The sequence below is a fragment of the Lactuca virosa genome, chromosome 2 (genome assembly GCF_052849685.1).
Source record: "Lactuca virosa cultivar CGN04683 chromosome 2, Lactuca_virosa_CGN04683_v6, whole genome shotgun sequence".
Classification (NCBI taxonomy): domain Eukaryota; kingdom Viridiplantae; phylum Streptophyta; class Magnoliopsida; order Asterales; family Asteraceae; genus Lactuca; species Lactuca virosa.
In genome coordinates, this window is record NC_136427.1 from 38422287 (window position 1) to 38444605 (window position 22319).

Below are 22319 nucleotides of genomic sequence, written 5' to 3' on the forward strand. Positions count from 1 at the left end.
ATCCAGAAAAGCTTTCTCTTCCCAATGGAAAAGGATCGGCCATAGTCAACTTGGTTGACCAAATGGTAAAGAGAAAGGCTAAGTCTGAGATAGTCTTGTGTACCATTCCCAAAGTGTCCATATGTTTCTATTGCAAAAGGAAGGGGAATTGGTTGCGAAGCTGCCTAACTACCTGAAAGATCTGAGAGAAGGAAGAATCAAAAAGTTTGACTCTGCTTCAGGTAAGTCCACTATCTAACTCTGTTAAGTTCCTAATTGTTGATTATTAATACATTATGTGACTAAATTACATTTTGATGTATGGCAGGAACAAGCAAAGGGAAGGAAAATTCAAGGAAGAGTATGCTGAATCTAATCGCGAAGATGGATTTCAATCGCATGATTGAAGATCGGATTTTTGAGCTGCTGCTTAGGAGTTATGATAGATTGCTAGGAAATATGTAATAGCATAGTTTTCATTTAAAGCTGCATTGTAAGGAAGAAGTTTTTTTTCTGCATTTTATAAATAAATAAAAATTTGTTTTATTTTATTATATCTCCTTACAATGGCATTTATGAAAAATTGTTGTTTATATGATTCCATTGATAGCAATATTGGAAAATAGATTTGATTCTTTCATTTGTGGTAGTGTCTAAATTTACCAAATAAGGAAAGATTCTCACCACCCAAGTTTCAGTTGGATAGAAAGTAGGAATCATGCAACTTGTGTTGTATGAGGAATGAGAATTTTCATCTTTGGGAAATTATGACTAATTCCTGGATCACATGTATATGTGAGTCAAGAGAAGGATTAGGGGATCAGGTACACTTGGTTGTATGCTGGTCAGGTACACCACAAAGATCGATAAGGCTATTCGTCATGATTCACTAAAAGTTAGTAAATATGGTTACACTTACAAGTTTATGTGTAATTCTGAAACATTGGAAAAGTTTCAGTGTATGGCAGAACGAATGAGAACAATCACATTAGGCAGAAAGATAAAAGTTTTTCGAATCTGAAAAGATGAGAGAGTACTTGAGTATCTTGTTTTATGATTATCTTAGTGGTTATGAAACCATATCACAATTGATCCTCTAAGGACATCTTAGTGCATTTGTTTGGCTAAGAAGAGGAATCGTGGATTGTTGAAATGATTAAAATCAAAAGATGAATCATACTTCGTTCCAAAACAAGTCTTAGAGTCACACTCCAAGATTGTAACTTGAGTGACACATCTTAAAGAAGGTTTATAACACTTGTCAAATGTAAGAGTAAAATGTGTTCTACTCTTGTACATTTGAAATTGGTAAGTTGTGATGTTTTTGTTGGGTTTTGAGCACTACAACATTCCTATGGTGTACATGCAAACCCTAAAGCTTTGGATCTAGTTTGTCTAAGGAACATGTAATAATCATCCAAAGCCATAAACCCTAGATCCAGCATGTGATAATCAATATTAACATAAGAATAGGGTTTAGATCTTACCTTTGATTGTTATGTAGTAATAACAATCTATTCCTTCTTGTAATTGGCTTCTGAAAGCTTAGTGTCACAAATGTCACACCTCTAATGGCTCACAAACACCAAGAGCAAGAGGATGACTTAGGAGAAGAGAAGGAGGCACCAAAAAACGTCCAAGAACCCTAAGGAAAGCTTAGCCACATTTTTGGTGCCCTAGGGGTCTTTAAATATGTGAGGCTATTAGGGTTTTGAACTAGGGAACCCTAATCTGACTGCTTAGGCCCTAAGCAGCCCATTGACTCCTCCTTTAGAGGCCTTGGACGAATTATAATGGGTTTCCCCATAGATTTCGTTCACTCCATCCTCTATGGAGTCCATTAGCCCAATATCCAACTATCACACAATTGACAGTCCTAGTCCCCCTTATTTAATTAATGTCTTTCAGCCACAAAATTAATTATGATTAATTCTTGACTGTTATTAATTAAATAATATGATTTCTCTTTTAATATATTATTCATATAATATATTAATAAATCATAATTAATCTCTTTCTCCACAAATCATCCTATCAAGTTGCTTTGGTGAAGGCAACCCAAAAGGACCATGCTCGCAATCGGCTCAAGTACATACCAAAATAGGTATGGGCTTAGACACTAATCCAACAGTCTCCCACTTGGATAAGTCTAATAACTATTATACGTATGACTTCAGATCCTGATCAGCAATCGTAGCTTTCAAAAGCCGCTGTCAACTCTGATCTTATCAGATACGCGTCCTTTAGATAAGGGATCATATATTCCTCCATTCTAGATATCGTATAGACGTGAGACATGGATTGAAATCATTGTGTTAGTCTATGTGTTGTTTCCCGATTTCCGATTTATGACGACTGACTAATTGAACAAATCAAATCAGTCCTGGCCCGGCCGAGCACTTTATGTGTGTCATCAATAAATCATCGAGGGGCCCACAGATATCGCTTTTATCCTACATTGGGTAAAAGGAACGGATAAACTTCGACTCAACGCTCGCTTGTACTTACTCACCGAATCACACACAACAATACGTTTTATAACACCAAGTTACTGGTGCGTTTACATATTATCAATGTGTAACCGACTCGCAAGATACAACTCACACATCTCGGTTTCAAAAATATAAGATATTATTGTCTCACCAATCACTTGTGATAAAATCCATGAAGCGATCCAAGTGAGCGTGGGTTTAATCTAATGCTCAAATCATATTCATAAGCACTCATGAACGTTGCAACAAACCTTTGCTATGTCTAATACACTTTAGACAATCTACAGCCAATTAATGACAATCTTCTTTCATACCTACTCCCAAAGTATGAGTGACTGTGGAACGTTCGAATAATCTTATTATTCAGGAAGTCAAAACACGCAAAGTGAAACACAATAATAATCGAATCCAATATGGCCCCAAACTTTTGCGTATAAATAAAACTCCTTTTATTTAGTCACCATATTGATTACACATTATTCATTGAATAATGTTTCGAGTAATCAACTTATTACTTGAATTATAACAACAATTGTCCCATGCTCTTAGCATGCACACTATGTTTTCCTATGGTCCTTACTTTGTGAAATAGTATAATTGAATAACATTTTCAATCACACTCATTTCACAATTTCCAATCCTTACCACAAGTATAAGAATACCAAATTCTTGCCACTTATAGAATATGTTAGAGTCTAACATTTTATGCAACGATCCTTTCGTAATATCATAGCGCCAAAGTCACCACGACTTTGCCAATGAAATTACAAAATGCACTATTGGAGATTATTACAAGACAATTCCATAGTCATGAAATCTCACATTCAAAGTACATTCCTTTGAACATCCTTCTTGCATAAAAGTTTCTAATCTAGACATTGATTCTCGATATCCAACTCCCAATATGGAAAGATTTCCATATTTGCCATATGACAACTCATTATTAATAGAGTTTTATCTATTCATAATAATATCAATATGGTCCATCCATGACTATACTTCCAACTGTCCACAAGCGACCAATCCTTGGCTAACCTTAGATTGTCCTTGACAGTTGTTTAATTATTTTAGTCAAATCCGGTTTTGTTCCCTTTTTCCCTCTAAATGTCCTAGGCATTTGGAAAATTTTAGAATGGTCGAATATTACAGCATATGCAATCGATCGTATACCCGCAGTGTATGGGATATAATTCATAATGAGAAACGTGATACTTTACCAGTTTCTTGCTATAATATTGTCATAATATTTCTATTTGCCGTGTTCTCAAAATTCGAACTATGAAGAGGGATGCCGTAATCATAATCGAACTTTGAGAATGAAAATAATAAATATATCCTTCACTAAATCCAATTAAAATTTCTCGATCTAAGCTTTTAGATTGGAAACGAAGTATAACATTCTCTCCCTTAATGATAGCAAAAACAACTTTTCAACCACTGCAACTTTGCAAAGTGAAACTTTTGTTTTTCTATAATTAATATTGCCAACTTGCAATACTTAAAATAATAATAATCATGCTCCCACTAACATGATGATTATATCCATTCCAGCATAACATTTATACTCCCACTAGCTTTGACACGTATTCAGAAAACAGTTGGACTTCTAAAAGACAATACTAATTGACTTCCAAAGTTCATATTTCCAATACGATGTGCTTCGATAAGCCTTTATCTAAGCTTCTCAAACTCACACACCTTTCCTCAGACAGCTCACATGTGTGTCTAAACTAATTCAGAACTTATATTACTAAGTCCCAAATGTTCAGACTAATCACCAAATCTCACAATTCGAACTATGAAGAGGGATGTTGTAATCATAATCGAATTTGAGAATGCATTTTACATAATCGCTATCTCCTTAAAATCTCTCTTAGTGAAAGAGTTTCCTCACAATCATTTTCATGAAGGAGAGAAACCTTATGACACTTATATTTTATGGTGCATGTGTTCCTATCCATGTGAATTTGTCATAACCATAATCATAAGATAATGTTTGTGACAAATCCAAACTCTTATGGACAGAATTTGTTCATACTTGATTCTTTGTCATCAAGGGTCCCACCATTGCTTCCAAGTTATTTAGCAGCTCACCTATACCAGTCAATGTACTTTCATTGATCAAGGCGTTTGCCCTTATGCATTCAATTGAGAACTCGTAGAACTCATATGCATAATCACTCAAATGGATTGGCACAGAAATAAAACATGTCAACACGATAGGTTACAATCCTCCAGTCGTGTGCTAGTGTTTAATAGGTTTACTTCTTGATTTGTTCTTGAAAATTTTCAAGATCTTTAGACTCCCACTGACCTCTTGACATATTAGATTCTCTTATCAAGAAACATTTCTTGACAAAACAAATATCCAAGAGTTAGTGTGTGTCTATGTCAACACAAAACTACGCGTAATTTGGTACTAGTTGGTCTTTGTCTTATTCAAGACATCACAACTTACCAAAATGTGCAAGTGTAAGAACATTCCTACTTAATATTATCTCACTCAAGTCACAATCTTGGAGTATGACTCTAAGACTTGATTTTGGAACGAAGTACGATACATCTTATTGACTTAACCATTTCAACAATTCTCCATTCATCTTCTTAGCCAAACTAGTGCACTAAGGTATCCTTAGAGGATGAATTGTAATATGGTTCTTACGATTACCAATATGATCATAAAACACGATACAAACGTACTCTCCCTTCTTCTTAGATTGGAGAACCTTTTATCTTTCTGCCTAATTGTTTCTTCTTATTCGTTCTGCCATTTATTGAAACTTTTCAATGATTCAGAATTACACTTACTCTCGTAAGCATAATCACGTTTAGTAGACTTTTAGTAAATCATGACGAATAATCTTATTGTTCTTTGTGGTGGACTTAACCAGTGCAAAACATTGTGTACCAGATCTCCTAGTCCTTTTCTTGACTCACATACTTATGTGAACAAGGAATTAGTCTCAATTTCCCAAATACAAAGGTTCTCATTCATCACACAATACCGGTTGCATGATTCCAAGTTTCTGTCCAATTGAAACTTGGGTGATTAGAAACTTTCCTCATTTGGTAAATTTCTGACATTACCACAAATAACGTAAGTAAGAGTCAAACCCATTCACAATATTGCTAACAATAGAAACATTCAAACACCAATTTTTCATAAAATCCATCGAAAGGAAACATAAACAAGATAAATCAAAAATTTATTTTTTTGCGGAAAATATTGTCCTTACAATGCGATTACTGAAAAACTATGTAAACATTATTTAGCAATCTATCCTAACTCTAAAGTAGTAGCTCAAACAATCCGATTTTTGAATCATGCGATCGAAATCCATTTCTTCATGACCAGATTTAGCTCACTTCTTTCCTTTTAAGCTTCCTTTTTCTTCGATTCTACAAAACACCAAATGTAATCTTATCACATCATGTATTAAGAATCTAAAAAGAACTTAATAGAGTTAGATAGTGGATTTTACCTGATGCAAAGTCATACATCTTGACTCTCCCGTCTCTTAGATCTCTCAGGTAGTCAGGACAGCTTCGTAACCAATGCCCCCTCTTTTGGCAGTAGAAACATATGGATTCTTCTGGAATGGTACACGTGACTATCTCAGACTCAGCCTTTCTCTTGCGTAGAGAAAACTTTTCTGGACTTCCAATGTTGCCATTGCCCATAGAAGGTTGGGATATTGATTTACCAGACAAATTTGCTCGACCAGTGCGCCAAATCATCGCTGATTCGGCAGCAATAAGCAAATAAGTCAAATCAATGAGGGTCACGTCTCGGTCCATCATATAGTACTCTCTAATGAACTCACTAAATGATTCGGGAAGTGACTGAAGAACCAAGTCAACAGCCAACTTCCTTGAGACATCGACACCTAACATTCCCAATCTGTGAATATGCAACTTCATATCCAAGACATAAGCACATATCGACTTTCCATATTTGTGTCTTTTTGCCAATAGGGCTTGAGTGGCCTTGAACTTTTCAAGTCTTCGAACATGTGGGTCAGGGAGAATTATTAGAGGAGGTGGAGGAAGTGAAGCATGATTTTCATTTCCACAATCCAATCGTGGAACATCATCTTCACGTGGAAAGCTTTTTCCAACGGATTCAGGAAGACCATAGTTGTCAGACTTTGACATCTACAAAACGGGAGAAATTCAAGTTAGTTGATTGAGTCCTTAATAAACACCCAAATGAGATATTAAGGCTAGGACCCAACAAAATATTCTACAATTTGGAAGAGGGATGCCGTAATCCAAATGCAGAACATTTGAAGGTAGGTAAATGACGATTTACCAATTTTCACCATAAAAAACGAAAAGAAGGTTAAGTTTTAAATGAATGGAAACTCCTAGATCTTTTGAGATTCATTGAACTTTTCAATGTCATGTTTAATCTCGATTATGCCCTTCATTTGTGACTGGGATGCCGAGGATCACAAATAAGGTGTGAATAACCATGCGAATGTACGTGGTGCCCTTAATGTTACAGTCATCTAATCGACGTGTCGGTTAACCACACACGCTCCATCGATCTATGACAAACATCGAGTCACCCTTCGCTACCAATGCCAAACCCAACTTAGTGTGCTGGTTAACCACACACGCTCCACTAATTGTCTCGACAAGGGTACAAAGTGTAATTCCATGGAATTGCATCAATTTCACTTTTTCCTAAAGTAACTAAGATTTGGGAATTTTGTAAAACATTTAGTTACTTCAACATTCATTTTACTTTTAATGAGGAGAGAGTTTTCCCTATCCTACCCGTTCGGCTAACGACCCTCCACCAATCAAGTAAGCGGTGGGTGAGAGTGGACACCCATTAAACGACCATTTTATAGGCCATAACCTTATACCCCCTTATAGATCGGCTTCGTGAATGAGGCCTACTAACGGTAAGACTAGTAGTTTAAGTTATACATTTATATAATATTAGACTTTTAATGTTATATGTAGTATAAGGGTGTATTTTACACTTTTAAAATACTATGTGGTTTAATTTTATAAATTACACTTTTAATTTAATTAAATATAAACCATATCATTATGGATTTATTAACTCTCTTTTAATTAGACCATTAATTAACTTAATAAAACCATAAGGGTGTAATTAGAACTTTTTCAAAACTAGAGTTTTAGAATTTAAAATTTCAAAAATTAAACTTTTAATCAAAAATTTAAATTCCAAAACTTGAGGACAAATTTTGAAACCTTTCAAAATATTAGGGTTTAACTATTTAAATTTCAAAACAAAAACTTTTAAAGTTCAAATTTAAACTATAAAACTTAAGGGGTGTAAATTGAAACTTTTCAAACTTTCTAGGTCAAATATTTGACTAATAATAAACCTATATTATCCATATTTAACCAAATCCATCAATTTTGATGAGGATAACCATTCCAAACTTAAAAATTCAGATTTTGGCAAGAAAAACGAGTTTTGGCAATTATCCTCAACAAAATCTGGCAGAAAATTCGAAAATCCCGGCACCAGAGCCCTGGACTCATCGAGTCCACAATGGAACTCGTCGAGTAGGACCTACTCGTCGATTCGATTCATGGACTCGGCGAGTCTGCCAGTCAGAAGCAAAAAAACTTTGATTTTCAAGCAAGCAATGAACAATTAAGCATCAAATACATCAAACAAACAGCCCAGGCTCTGATACCACTGATGGGTTTTGAGCACTACAACATTCCTATGGTGTACATGCAAACCCTAAAGCTTTGGATCTAGTTTGTCTAATGAACATGCAATAATTATCCAAAGGCATAAACCCTAGATGTAGCATGTGATAATCAATATTAACATAAGAATAGGGTTTAGATATTACCTTTGATTGTTATGTAGTAATAACAATCTATTCCTTCTTGTAATTGGCTTCTGAAAGCTTAGTGTCATAAATGTCACACCTCTAATGGCTCACAAACACCAAGAGCAAGAGGATGACTTAGGAGAAGAGAAGGAGGCACCAAAAAACGTCCAAGAACCCTAAGGAAAGCTTAGCCACATTTTTGGTGCCCTAGGGGTCTTTAAATATGTGAGGCTATTAGGGTTTTGAACTAGGAAACCCTAATCTGACTGCTTAGGCCCTAAGCAGCCCATTGACTCCTCCTTTAGAGGCATTGGAAGAATTCTAATGGGTTTCCCCATAGATTTCGTTCACTCCATCCTCTATGGAGTCCATTAGCCCAATATCCAACTATCACACAATTGACAGTCCTAGTCCCCCTTATTTAATTAATGTCTTTCAGCCACAAAATTAATTCTGATTAATTCTTGACTGTTATTAATTAAATAATATGATTTCTCTTTTAATATATTATTCATATAATATATTAATAAATCATAATTAATCTCTTTCCCCACAAATCATCCTATCAAATTGCTTTGGTGAAGGCAACCCAAAAGGACCATGCTCGCAATCGGGTCAAGTACATACCAAAATAGTTATGGGCTTAGACACTAATCCAACAGTTTTTGGATAAAACAAAGACCAACTAAGGCCAATTGTGTGAAGTGTTTGTCTTGATAAGAATCTGCACTATCTCTTGATTATTTGTTTGTCAAGGAATGGTTCTTGGCAAGAGAATCTTATATGTCAAGAGGTCAGTGGGAGTCTTAAAGATCTTGGAAAAGTTTCAAGAACTAATCAAAAATAAAACCTGTTGGTTATCACTAGCACACGACTTGAGGTTTGTAACCTATCGTGTTGACATATTCTTATTTTTGTGCCCATTCTAGTTAAAGTTGACTATGCATGTGAGTTCTATGAGTTCTCGGTTGCTTGCATAACTACTTGGAAGCAATGGTAGGCCCTTGAGCTGCCAAGTGGCAAGAAGTTAAGATTGCACAAGTTCAGTCCATATGAGTTTGGATTTGTCACTAACCTTGTCTTGTGATTATGGTTCTGACAAATTTACATGGATAAGAACACATACACCACAAAATCTAAGTGTCATAAGGGTTCTCTTCGATTCATGAAAATGATGGTGAGGAAACTCTTTCACTAAGTAGATTTTAGGTAGATAGCAATTGTGATATTTGCATTCTCAAAGTCGTTAGTGGAGCGTGTGTGGTTAACCGGCACACTAACATGGACTTGCGAGAAATGGCAAAGATCTAAACAAATTGAGACTATAATTACGACATCTTTTTTTTATAGTTCTACAAATTGTTTAGACATACATGTGAGCTATCTAAGAAAAGGTATATGATTTTTGATAAAGTTTTATCAAAGCATCTCATATCAGAAATCTGAACTTTGGTAAGAAAGTCAATAAAGTATTGATTTCTAGAAGTCCAGCTGATTTCTGGATACATGTCAAAGCTAGTGGGAGCATAAGTGTTATGCTAATAATTATCATGTTAGTGGGAGCATGATTATTATGTTAGCTGTTGCGAGTTAGCAATGTTAATTAAGGGAGAGGAAATTATACTTCATTTCAATTCTAAGAGCTTAGATTGAGATTTTAATCATCTTTAGTCAAGGATATATATGAATTTTATGTTGGAATGGTTCAACATAAGGAAATTCTATATATATTGCGTTCTCAAAATTCGATTATGATTACGGCATCCCTCTTCATAGTCAAATTATGAAAACATGGAAAATAAAAATATTGTAGCAAAAGACTGATCTAGGATCATGTCTTTATGTGAGACATCATGAATCGTGTCCCATATGCTTCGGATATAGGATCGATTACATGTGCTATAATATTTATCCTTTCTAAATTTCCCAAATGCCTAGGGCATTAAGAGTGGAAAAGTACTAGAACTGGATATGACTAAAGTGATTAAGCAATTGTTGAAGACAATCTGAGGTATTACAAAAGATTGGTTTCTCATGGACAGTTGGAAGTATGGTGTAAATTTTTGGAAGGACCATATTGGCATATTCTAAAAAGACGCAACTCTTGTTCAGAAGTGATAGTCAAAATGGGAATGTGGAAATGTCTTCATAGGTGGAAGTTATTCAATCTATATAAGATTAGGAAACTTAATGCAAGAAGGACGTTCAAAGGAATGTACTTTGAATATGAGACTTCGTTTCCATGGAATTGACCTCCATTGGAATACTCTGTAATGTCTGTTGACAAGTCTTTGTGACTTTGTGCATAATCATTACAAGAGGATCAGTGCCTATAAGTTTAGAATCTAACAGATTTCGGTAAATGGCAGGAATTTGGGATTGTCAAATGAGAATCATTGGAATTATGTTCAATTGATCTATTCCACAAAGGATCATAGACAAACATAGTGTGCATACTTGGTGTATGGCATAACTATTGTTTGGACAAACATAGTGTGCATGCTTGGAGCATGGCATGACTATTGTTTTAATTCAAGTATTAAGCTGATCATTTGAAACATTATGTAATGAATAATGTGTAATCAATATGGTGATAAATAAAAGGTGTTCTATTTATATTCATAAGTTCTGAGACCACATTGTATTCGATTATTCTTGTGTTTCGCTTTGCATGTTTTGACTTCTAGAATAACTAGGTCTTTCTTCCCGAATGACTAAGTTATTCAAACCATCCACAACCGATAATACGTTGGAAGTAGGTATTAAGGTAAGACTGTCATGAATTGGGTTTGTAGATGTCTAAGGTGTTGGACGTAGCAAGAGTTGCTACAACATTCATGAGTGCTCCTGGAATGAGATTCGAGTATTGGATTAAACCCACACTCATTTGACTCACTTCATGGTTTTTATCACGAGTGATCATGAGACGATAATATCTTATATTCTTCAAACCTAGAGATATGAGTTGTTGACTATGAGTTCGTTATACATTGATTGTACGAAAACGCATTGGTAACTCGATGTTATAAAACGTGCCTTTGTGTATGATTCAAAAAGTAGTAGAACAAGCATATGAGTCGAAGTTTATCCATTCCTTGTACCCTGGGAGGGATAAAAGCGATATTTGTGGGCCCCTCGATGATTTAGTGATGACACCCCTAAATGCTTGGCCAAGCCTGGACTGATTTGATTTGTTCAATTAGTCAGTTGTCATAAATCGGAAATCGGGAAACAACAAATGGATAGAGAGAATGATTATAATCCATGTCTCGGTCCATATGATATCTAGAATCTAGGAATATATGATCCCATATCTAATGGACAAGTCATTGACTAGGTCAGAGTTCGACAGCGGCTTTAAGAGCTACGATTGCTAGTCGGGTTTTGGAGTCCTACGTAATAATAGTTTTAGACGTATCTAAGTGGGAGACTGTTGGATTAGTGTCTAAGTCCATAACTATAATTGGTATGTACTTGACCCAATTTGGCATGGTCCATTTGGGTTGCATGGCATCTGAACAATTGGATAGACAAAATGAGAAAAAGGATACTTATGATATATTAATTTATTATAAGTTCTAATATATTAATATGGAATCATATTATTTAATTAGTATTGATCAAGAATTAATTTAGAATTAATTTAGTGATAAAAAAGGAACTAATTAAATATGGACTCTTATATATATAGAATGGGCCAAGTTCATTTAGGTTGGGCTAAGCTTTCAAGAATAGTCCATGGAATGTGTAACCCATGGATCCTATGGAAATGAAAGGTCATGGGTATTAGGGTTTACATGAATGTAACCCTAATCCTCCACACTATATAAAGAGGTCCCTAGTTCATGAAATGGGCACTAGTGTGTGTACACAAGAGGGAAAAACCGATTTTGGTGCAAGTATCCTTATTCTCAAGTTATTTGAAGGGTTCTTGGTGTTGTGTGAACCATTTGAGGTGCAACACTTGGTACACTAGGCTCTTAAAGGTTAAAGACTTCAAGCTCCATCAAAAGGTATGTCATTCTACTAGATTCTTCTATTGTATATACTTTATATTATGCTAGTTAGGATGACACCTTGGAATATTGAATATTTTCATGTATAATAGAGAAAACATAGATCCAAGGTTTATAGGGTTGCATGTACACCATAAGAGTGTTAGAATGCTCAAAACCCATCAGTGGTATCAGAGCCTAGGGTTGTTTTCATTCATACTTGATGCAACTTATTTTTCAAAACCAAGAATCTGCTCATACTGAAAACTCGACGAGTTCTGGCCAAAAACTCGACGAGTTCATGAGTTAAAGCATGAACTCGACGAGTTCCTTATAGCACTCGACGAGTTGGTCTTCCAGGTTGCAGATTTTCATGTTTTAAGGTTGGAATTGGTCTAGAATCATTACCTTAAACTGTTTTGGACTTATAAAACTTGTTTTTGATGTGATAATGATTATGGTAAACCAATTTCATTCATCTCCAAGACGTCAACCCTCATTTCCCATGCTTTCTTTGAAAGCACTTCTTTTATAGACTGTGTCTATTATTCATTTTCTATTCTTGACTCTTTTTCATCCTTTATACATGTTAGTATTTCTTGAATATGAGCTTCAACATAACTAAATCATTCCTTTGGAACACAACTATTGAAATATTGGATTTTAATTTCTCTTTCTTTTGCTAATATGGATGTTGGGTTATGAGGATCTTTGGCCAAAAAGGTGAAAAATCAGTGGAAGCAATCATAAATACAGTAACTCGTAACTCAAGATTCGGAGCTCTTGTACAAGCAATCATTGCAACATTAAATCAACCAAATATATGGAAAAGGGATACATACATTTGTAGCATTTTATTTCTTCTTTCTCGACGGTTAAAAGGATGGAACAGAGCCTAAATAAGGATTCCTCTTCTGTGGTCGCACACAAGGAAGTCAGAACAAAAATCTCGACACTTCTATAATCGAAACACCAAATAGATGTCGATATGTTCTTAAGGTTTGTCCTGTAAACAAGGAAGCATGTCACACTCTTCAAGTTTCTTTAGGTTTTCGAGAGAAGGGAAGGTTGTAAAGTTTCAGAAGGTTTTTCCACTTTGAATCATCATTAGATTTCTTCCATCAACCCCTCTATTTATATGGTGGGATTAAGATTCCTTATTAGATAATAACCATATTATCTAGTACTAATTTATAAGGCAAGTAATTATCTGAAAGAATTGACTTTCAAATATTTCGACTTAAGCCATTGATAATCTACAAGTTTCCATTAATTAGTTATACACTTATCTAAATTAACAAACTAGATCCCTATAACTCTATTGTGTTGTTAATTACTCATTTATGTCCTTGTGTGTAACTCAAAAGGACCATACTATTAATACTAGTATTACCAATTGTTGTGATTGTTGGCACTACTACAGATACTTTCCCACTTTCATAAATCACTCAACACTATTTGGTCCAATATTCACTTGAAATACATATATAATGTGTTATCCAATGCAACTATTCTACATATTACAACTTTGGAATAAAACAGTCCTTAGACTGGTGATAACGTATTCTTTTGCTCTTCAGGTATTTGTATGAACTTAAATCACGGATAACACGACAATCTTAGTGTTCAAGATTATATTTCCCGATCAGACAAGTTGTTGATTAAATCAACCCAGACTCAGCTTCACCAAGCACTTGATTGTTAATCACCAACTCATCGAGGCACCCAGAGATATAAACTACCCTTGTTTAGGTAGAATGACCAAATGAACTTTGACTAGATAGACATGTCCAATTCCTCATGTCATATTTGGTGAATCCTTGTTTGGCTGCCAACTATGAACAACATTGGGGAAAAACTAATGCATAACAGTTTGTATGATAAAATCTCATGCATCTCTATTTGAATAATATGAGATATTGTCATATTATAATTACTCATGACATAATCCATGGAGAAATCTCTAAGTATGGGTTACTATAAAATCTCTATTTTCAAGTACTCGTGAGTATTGGTCACAATCTTTATGTTATGTTCTTCTCCAGGAACAATCTACTAATAATCAATGACAATCTTAAATCACTACTTATTTCCAGAAGTAGGACCGGATGTGGAGGTTCGAATAAATTAATATTTTGGAACTGGTTCAAAACATGCAAAATGGAACACAGAAATATATTAATGTAAATGATAGCAATCCAACTCATTATTGTGTATCCACATAATAATCACTAAATCAGATAAAGTGAAAACTATATTAGTTCCAAAGTATCAAACTATAAACTAAATAATCCAACCAACTCATTTAACATCCTAAAATCCAACCATGTATTTTTATTAAAAATCAGAGTATAAATATTATGAAATATAAAACCTTATAAATTATAAATTATTCAAATCAAATATATCTCATTATATCATCAAACCAAACCATAATATCATCGAATTGCGGAAGAATAACCATTGTTTTGAAAATGAACACGTAATAAGGTAAATATTATGTGAACGAAATGCCCCTGAGATTGTCCAGATGTTGCAATCATTTTGGCTTCCACCCCATCCATTCATCTGACATTCATGCTATAAAGAATAAAGTAGCAACTGTAAGCCCAAGGCTTAGTGAGTAATCACAACACTCACCCACTATACACATCATATGAAGTACGCATAATATAACATAAAATCGAGGTGATAAATCACATATTACGTACAATCTACAATATAACATATGTTAGCATAATTCTAACCACTATACTGATGGGTTTTGAGCATTCTAACACTCCTAAGTGTACATGCAACCCTAAATACCTTGGATCTATGCTTTCTCTATTATACATGCAATTATGAACTTTCCAAGGTATTACCCTATCTAGCATACAATACTTGATACTTGGGTAATCAAATGGATAGAATACATACCTTTGTTTGATGTAGTTTGTCTCCATGAAGCTTGAGTGCCTAGTGCCCCAAGTGTGACACCTCAAATGGTTCACACAACACCAAATGCACATGGAATGACTTGAGAGAAATGGAACACTCCTTGAAATCGTCTAGCCCTCATATTCACACATTAGTGCACGATTTCTTGAGCCATGGGATTCTTTTATATGGTGGCTATTAGGGTTACACCATGTAACTCATAACTTTACCCATTCCTTATGCTCTATGGATTTTAACCTCCATGGAGTATCCATGGGTCACCCCATGGACTTAGTCCAACATAAGGAATCTTGGATCACAAGCCCACATATATAAGAATGAATGATTTACACAATCAACCCATATATTTAATTAGTCTCCTTTTGATCACTTAATTAATTCCAAATTAATTCTTGATCAATACTAATTAAATAACCTTATTAATATATTAGAACTTATAATATATTAACCAATCTTAAGTGTTATTTCTCTCATTATAGTCTATCCAAATGCATGATGCCATGCAACCCAAATGGACCATGTCGGGTCGGGTCAAGTCTTACCAATTATAGTTATGGACTTAGACATGAATCCAACAGTCTCCCACTTGGATAAGTCTAAAACTATTATTGCGTATGACTTTAGGAACCGATCAGCAATCGTAGCTCTCAAAAGCTTATGTCGAACTCTGACCTTGTCGATGAACTCTGACCTTTGTCAATGACTTGTCCATTAGATAAGGGATCATATATTCCTCCATTCTAGATATCATATGGACTGAGACATGGATTATCAATCATTCTCTCTGTCCATTTGTTGTTTCCCGATTTCCGATTCATGATGACTGCCTGATTGAACAAATCAAATCAGTCCTGGCTTGGCCAAGCACTCACATGTATCATCTTTAAATCATCGAGGGGCCCACAGATATCGCTTTTATCCCGAAGGTCAAAGGAATGGATAAACTTCGACTCATATGGCTTGTTCTACTACTTGTTGAATCATACACAAAGGCACGTTTTATAACATCGAGTTACCGAATGCGTTTTCGTGCAATCAATGTACAACCAACTCATAGTAACAACTCATATCTCTAGGTTTGAAGAATATAAGATATTATCGTCTCATGATCACTCGTGATAAAATCCATGAAGTGATTCAAATCAGCGCGGGTTGAATCCAATACTCAGAACTTATGAGCACTCATGAGTGTTGTAGCACCACTTTGTCCACCAACTTGGACCTCTACAAACCAACCCATGACAGTCTTGATTCATATCTACTTCCAACATATGACCGACTGTGGATGGTTTGAATAACTTAATCATTCAGGAAGAGCGACTTAGTTATTCTGGAAGTCAAAACATGCAAAGTGAAACACAAGAATAAATGAATCAAATATGGTATCAAACCCTATGAATATAAATAAACACTTTTATTTATCACCATACTGATTACTCATTATTCATTGTTTCGGTTTTATCAACTTTATACTTGAATTAAAAACACTAGTTGTCCCATGCTCCAAGCATGTACACTATGTTTTTCTTAACTAATAGCTTTGCCATACACCAAGTATGCACTCTATGTTTGTCTATGATCCTTACTTTGTGAAATAAACCAATTGAACATAATTTCAATGATTCTAATTTCACACTCCCAAATCCTTATCGAAAAATGTGAGCATTTCAAATTCCTATCATTTATCGAAATCTGTTTAGATTTTAAACTTATATGCACTGACCCTCCTGTAATGAATATGTACAAAGTCACAAAGACTTGTCAACAGTCATTATAAGGTATTCCAATGGAGATCAACTCCATGGAAACTAAGTGTCATATTCAAAGTACATTGCTTTGGACATGCTTCTTGCATTAAGTTTTCTAATCTTACACAGATAACTTCCACCTATGGAGACAACTCCATATTCTCATTTTAATTATCACTTCTGAATAAGAGATGCCTCTTTTCAGAATATGTCAATATGGTCCTTCCAAAATTAGCACTATACTTCCAACTGTCCCTGAGCAACCAATCTTTGGTAAACCTCAGATTGTCCTCGACAATTGCTTAATCATTTTAGTCATATCCAATTCTAGACCTTTTCCCTTCTTAATGCCTCTGGGCATTTGGAAAAATTTAGAAATGACAAATATTATAGCACATGAAATCGATCCTGTACCCAAAGCAAATGGTACACGATTCATGATGTCTCACATAAATACATGATTCTAGACCAGTTTTTTGCTACAATGTTTTTATTTGCCATGTTTTCAAAATTTGACTATGAAGAGGGATGTCGTAATCATAATCGAATTTTGAGAACGCAATATATAGAATTTCCTTAAGTTGAACCAATCCAACATGAAATTCATATATATATTCTTGACTAAAGATGATTAAGGTCTCAATCTAAGCCTTTAGAACTGAAATGAAGTATATCATCTCCCTTAATTATAGCAAAACAACTTTTTCAATCCCTGCAGCCTCACGAATTGAAACTTTTGTTTTCTATAATTAACATTGCTAACTTGCAACACTAACAATAATTATCATGCTCCCACTAACATGATGATTATTAGCATAACACTTATGCTCCCACTAGCTTTGACATGTAATCAGAAATCAGCTGGACTTCTTGAAATCAATACTTTATTGACTTCCTTACCAAAGTTCAGATTTCTGATACGAGATGCTTTGATAAAACTTTATCAAAATCATACACCTTTCCTTAGATAGCATGCATGTGTGTCTAAACAATTTCAGAACTATGAAAAGGGATGCCGTAATCATAGTCTCAATTGTTTAGACCTTTTGCCATCTGCTTCAAATCTACTTGGTGGAAGTGTTTCCTCACCATCATTTTCATAAATCGGAGAGAAACCTTATGACCCTTAGATTTTATGGTGTATGTGTTCTTATCCATGTGAATCGTCAAAACCATAGTCACAAGACAAGGATAATGACAAATCCAAACTCATATGGACTGAACTTATGCAATCTTAACTTCTTGCCACCTGGCAGTACAGGGCCTGCCATTGCTTCCAAGTTGTTATGCAACCAATTGAGAACTTTCAGAACTCCTATGCAAAGCCAACTTTAACTGGAATGGGCACAGAATATGTCAACATGATAGGTTATAAACCTCAAGTCGTGTGCTAGTGAAGAACCTCAGGTTTTATTCTTGATTAGTTCTTGAAATTCTTTTTAGGATCTTTAAGACTCCCACTGTCCTCTTGACATATAATACTATCTTGCCAAATATTCAAGAGATAGTGCAGATTCTTTATCAAGACAAACACTTCACACAATTGGCCTTAGTTGGTCTTTGTTTAATCCAAAAATCACAACTTACCAACTTCAAATGTACAAGAGTAGGACACTTTTACTCTTACATTTGACAAGTGTTATAAACCTTTCTTTAAGATATGCCACTCAACTTATAGTCTTGGAGTATGACTCTAAGACTTGTTTTGAAACGAAGTATGACTCATCTTCTTGATTTAACCATTTCAACAATTCATGACTCCTCTTCTTAGTCATAAGAATGCACTAAGATGTCCTTAGAATACCAATTGTGATGTGGTTCTTAAATCATTAATATGATCACAAAACATGATACTAAAGTACTCTCCCATCTTTTCAGATTTGAGAAAACTTTTATCTTTCTGCCTAATTTGATTCTTCTCATTCGTTCTGCCATACATTGAGACTTTTCCAATGTTTCAGAATTATACTTAAACTTGTAAGTATAACCATATTTACTAAACTTTAGTAAATCAAATAGTCTTAACGAGCTTTGTGGTGGACATGACCAGTGCACAAGAATGTGTACTCGATCCCTTTAGTCCTTCACTTGACTTACACATCCATGTGAACAAGTAATTAGTCTTGATTTTCCAATGCTTGAAAGTTCTCATTCATCATACTATTCAACTTGCATGATTCCAAGTTTCGGTCCAATTGAAACTTGGGCGATGAGGAACTTTCCTGATTTGGTAAATTTAGACACTACCACAAATGAAAGAATCAAATCCATTTTCCAATATTGCTGTCAGTGGAATCATATAAGCAACAATTTTCCACAAATGTCATTGTAAGGATACTTCAAATAAATAAAATTAAACAATTTTCTTTTATTTTAAAACTTTGCGGAAAAACTTATCCTTACAATCCACATGGAAAATTGTTGTTATCTATTCCTTGCTCAAAATTCTGATGCGATCGAAATCCACCTTCGCGATCAGAATCAACATATACTTCCTTTAAGATTTCTCTGTATTCTTTGATTCTTAAAACATCAACATGTGACCCAGTCACATCATGTAATGAGGATCTCAGAATAGAACTTAACAGAGTTAGATAATGGGCTCTACCTGATGTAGAGTCAAACTTATTGACTTTAACATCCTTAGGTAAATTTGGCAGATTTGCAATCAACGCCCCTTCCTTTGGCAAAATAAACATATGGACCCTTTGGTAATGGGACTATCTCAGACTTAGCCTTTCTCTTTACCATTTGGTCAACCGGGTTGACTATGGCCAATCCCTTTCCATTGGGAAGAGAATGCTTTTTCTGGATTTCCAGTGTCACCATTGTCACTGTCCATAAAGTTTTTGGGAAGTTGATCTTCTAATCAAATTTGCTTTACTATCGTTCCAAATCATTGCTGATTCAGCAGCACCAAGCAAATAGATATGATCATTAAGGTTCATGTCATAGTCTGTTTCATAGTAGTCCCAAAGGAACTCACTATGTGACTTAGAAAGTGATTGAACATCCAACTTTCTCAAGACTTTGACACCCAACTCTCCCGGCTTGTCAATATGTGACTTCATCTCTAAGATGTGATCACACATAGACCTTGCTTGCCATTAGGGCTTGAGTGACCTTGAACTTGTGGGTTAGGGAGAATAATTGGAGGAGGTGGAGGAAGTAAAGTTCCAAGAGATTTGGGAAGATCATAGATGTCTGAACTAGACATCTTTTGGGAGATATTCAAGATAGTTGATCTAAAGTCCTTAATATAACACCCAATATGAAATATTAAGGCTAGGATCCAACAACCTATTTATAACTGGAAGAGGGATGCTGTAATCCGAGTTATAAAATAGTTGAAGGTAGGTAAATGACGATTTACCAATTTCCACCATGAAAAACGAAATAATGTAATTAGGTTTTTAATTGGATTTGAAACTCCTAGATCTTTTGAGATTCATTGAACTTTTCAATGGCATGTTTCAATCTCAAGTGTGCCCTTCAGGTTTTGTGACTGGGATGCCGAGGATCACAAAACAAGGTGTGAAGTAACCATGCAAATATACTTGGTACCCTTAATATTTACCCCTCAATCGATGTGCCGGTTAACCACACGAGCTCCACCGATACTATGATAAATATTAAGTTACCATTTGCCTACTTTGTTAAATCCAGGTTAGTGTGCCGGTTAACCACACACGCTCCACTAACGGTTTAAACAAAGTGTAAAGTGTAATTTCATGGATTAGCACCTTATTCATATTTTCCTAAGTAACTAAGATTGGGAATTTATAAGTGTTTAGTTACTTAGTATTTATCATTAATACTTTTAATGAAGGGAGAATTATAGTCCTTGTCCTACCCGTTCGGCTAACGACCCTCCACCAGTCAAGGAAGCGGTGGGTGAGAGTGGACACCCATTAAACTGCCATTTTATAGGCAGTAACCTTATACCCTCCTTATAGACCAGCTTCGTGAATGAGGCCTACTAACGGTAAGACTGACTTGCTCTTATACATATATTTATTATTAACTTATAATACTATAAAGTATAAGGGTTGAATTTTAACTTTTAAAATTCTAAGGGCTAACTTGGAATTAAAGTATTCATGGGGAAAACTTTACAAATTCCAAAACTTGAGGGCAAGTTTTGAAAATATTCAAAACTAATTAATTCCATAACTTATGTGTTTAAAGTAGTTTTAATTAAAAAAAAACTCTTCAAGTTCCATAACTTAAGGACAAGTTATGGAAGACTTTAAACTAATAAAAGAATGTAACTTTTCTTTATTTTTGTAACTTATGGAACTAATTAAGGTTACACACTTTATCATTTAATGAAGTGACTCTTGAACCTCCATAACTTGAGGACAAGTTATGGAATCATAAAACCATTTAATGAGGACAAGACTCTTCATTTTTATAACCATTGCCAACTTTTTATGAGTTTTATGAAACTTAAATGTGACTTTTCATATAACTTGAGGACAAGTTACAAAAACACACTTTAGAATCAACTCTTAGATTAAAATGGATTGAAAACACATAATCAATTAACTTTTCTATTAATCTAATAAACTCATATGAACAAAGATAATTCACATCAAATTTTTTTTCAAGTAATTAGCATAACTTTTAAACTAATACAAAACATGAATCTATTGACAATTATCTTTGAAATTGGATTAGCATGAACATTACCACATCAAAAACAAGTTTATAAGTCCAAAAACATCTAAGGGTAATGTTCCTAGTCCATTTCTAGCCAAAACAGTCGAATATATGCTGTCAGGGGTTCCAAAATTTGATTTTTCAGATAATTTTGCAAGTATAACAAGAAAACAAGCCTTGTCTCTGATACCACTGATGGGTTTTTAGCATTCTAACACTCCTAAGTGTACATGCAACCCTAAATACCTTGGATCTATGTTTTCTCTATTATACATGCAATTTTGAACTTTCCAAGGTATTACCCTATCTAGCATACAATACTTGATACTTGGGTAATCAAATGGATAGAATACATACCTTTGTTTGATGTAGCTTGTCTCCATGAAGCTTGAGTGCCTAGTGCCCCAAGTGTGACACCTTAAATGGTTCACACAACACCAAATGCACATAGAATGACTTGAGAGAAATGGAACACTCCTTGAAATCGTCTAGCCCTCATATTCACACATTAGTGCACGATTTCTTGAGCCATGGGATTCTTTTATATGGTGGCTATTAGGGTTACACCATGTAACTCATAACTTTACCCATTCGTTATGCTCCATGGATTTTAACCTCCATGGAGTATCCATGGGTCACCCCATGGACTTAGTCCAACATAAGGAATCTTGG